Genomic DNA, 2,515 nt, shown 5'->3' with positions numbered 1-2,515 from the left:
GTTGAGTCATGTGTTGTGTCCACCTTTGCATCTTATTTTGTGTCTAATGGTACATTCAATTTAGAGCCATTTTTTACGTCTACTTTTGTATTTGTTTTTACACCAAGTTTTGCATCCAGTTTTAAGCCATTTTATGCCCCTTTTTGCACCATTTTTTTGTGTCTACTTGTGTCCAATGTTGCACCATTATTTACACTGACTTTTTCATCCAATTTTGCATTTTTTTGGTGTCTAGTTTTACATCGTTTTCACCATCCAAATTTGCATCTTTTTTGCCTCATTTTGTGTCCACATTTGCATATAATTTTGTGTCTGAGTTCGAGCCTAAATTTGCATGTGATTAGGAATCATTTTTTACATCCAATATGGCATCCTTGGTTTCACCTTTTTTCAGTCCCATTTTGCATCTTGTTTTATGTCTTTTCTTACATATTTTTTTTTTCCTTTTTTTGCACCCAAGTTTGCATCCCAAATTTACACCATTATTTGCATCATCATTTGGCATATTAATTTGTAACGTTTTTTGCTTCTTTTTAACGCTCAACTTTGCATCTTATTTTACATCTAGTTGTTGTCTTTTTTTGCATCTAATTTGGTGCCCATTTATGTGTCCTTTTTTTTGCCCAATTTGATATCCTTTTGTATGCCATGTTTTGTTCCCTTCTTTGTGTCAACTATTGCACAATTTTTCACTTCTAATTTAAAACACTTTGTATGTCAATTGTTTGCATTTTGTATTAATTCCTAGTTTAACATCCAATTTTGCATCCATGGTTATATCCGCATTTGACTTCTTATATAGAGTATATTTTCCTTTACATATATGACCCCCTTTATAGATTCATAGTGAAATATATGATAGTTTCTAAATATCATTAAAGCAGATATCACAATTCAAAATCATTTGTAAAGAAATTTAAGAGAAATTGACAACATCCATCCAAAAAAATAACAATGTGTCATTAACAATTTTCAAAACATGTATAAAATAGCAACATAATACTAATAAAATCAGTATTATGTTTAATCAAAACAAGTAAAATTCAAATATGATTAACAAATCAAAATATTTCATGAATATCGTTATTCTACGATAAATTAACAACATACATAAATCAAACTCATCGTATGATTACAAAATCAAAATGTCTCATTGATATAGGGTAAATTCACAACACCCATCTAAACATAACAATGTCATTCTACACAATAATTTCTTCATAAAAAACAATGCATGTGCATGCCTAGCTACCACCACCAAGATCATCCTCATGATCATCTTGACCATCCTCATTACTCTGATCCACATCATCACCAACACCGCAACTATCATCATCATCTCCTCCTTCACCACCATCATCCTCATCCTCATCCTCATCATCTCCTGATATATGTTGAACATAATTTGGATCATCGTCTTGGCAATCATTACCTATAGCATTCTGACAACAAAAATCAATATTACATGTTAGTATTAATTACATAACACAACGCATGTTTTTGTTATACAATGTTAACCATAAAATGAGGTAAGATATAATATCTAATAGTACTAAAAAATAAAATGAAAATATGGTTTAAAAGTATATTGGAAATCCAACTAAAATTACATACCATAGAGTCCATCCAAACAACAAATTCAACCGATCTCTTTTGCTGCAACACCTCCTTTTCCAAATGATTTGGAGGTCTTCCATATTTTAGTTCCTATCAATCAGTAAATAGGGAGAAATTAGATAACAATGACTTTCTTCTAGTACAAAATTTATTAAAAAAATATCAGTGCTTTTAAACCTTTCTGGCCACTACGATGAGTGACGTTTGTCTTGGTTAACCTCGCCTTGGATGCCTTGTCCTTAAACATAAACCAATTCAATTTATTTTCACACAAATACATGTCTAAGATACTTATAAGTATTAATACATTCTAAATAATGTTTAATGAAAAATTCAATACCTGAATGCTCTCATTGCCGGCTTTTCTTTGTGCATCCAACTTCTCATATGATTTTACAAGTTCTTTCCATACAGTAAAAGGTATGTCAATAGGTCTTTGTTTCAGTCTTTGATCTTGAGGCATTTTTTTAATTTTTCTTGTTTGGTTAAAAATTTTGGTTAAAAAAAACCGAACAAGTAATTCACATCAATGGCATGGGGACTCTATGGATATGTGTAAAAAAATGGCTATAAAGAAAACATCCAAAAAACATATGAGCTCTCCCTTTGATGGTCACTTGGGGCATATGGCTGGAAAGGAACAACTCCATTTTTCAAAATCAAGGACAATCCTTTCTCAAAGTCCTTCCTAATATTTGCTCCAAATGGCTTAAAATGAAAAACAAAATTCAAACGTCATCCTTAAACATCTCCCTTAAATATAACGTTGGACCATAAATTCTTCATTTTTATTGTTATCGGCTCTGGAATGATTTTTCTATATGCAATTATATAATGAAATATGTGTGCACTAATGAAAAAACATTGAGTTTCATTTTTCATAATCACAAACAATGAA

At 30.7% G+C, this 2,515-nt stretch overlaps 1 long non-coding RNA gene across 1 annotated transcript; it reads right to left on the bottom strand.

Moving 5' to 3' along the window:
- Window positions 1-1,093: 1,093 nt before the first annotated feature.
- On the bottom strand, window positions 1,094-1,701 carry LOC149224477 (uncharacterized). The gene is made up of 2 exons (XR_016249074.1): window positions 1,615-1,701; window positions 1,094-1,442 (listed from the first exon to the last, which is right to left on the bottom strand). It is a non-coding gene; the product is annotated as an uncharacterized LOC149224477 (long non-coding RNA).
- Between the last annotated feature and the right edge of the window lie 814 nt (window positions 1,702-2,515).

Source organism: Pinus tabuliformis, chromosome Q (assembly GCF_031772625.1).
Source record: "Pinus tabuliformis cultivar Carrire ecotype Pingquan chromosome Q, CPIR1, whole genome shotgun sequence".
Classification (NCBI taxonomy): Eukaryota; Viridiplantae; Streptophyta; class Pinopsida; order Pinales; family Pinaceae; genus Pinus; species Pinus tabuliformis.
Note: the sequence above shows the minus strand (reverse complement) of the source record. Positions and strands in the feature narration are given on the sequence as shown.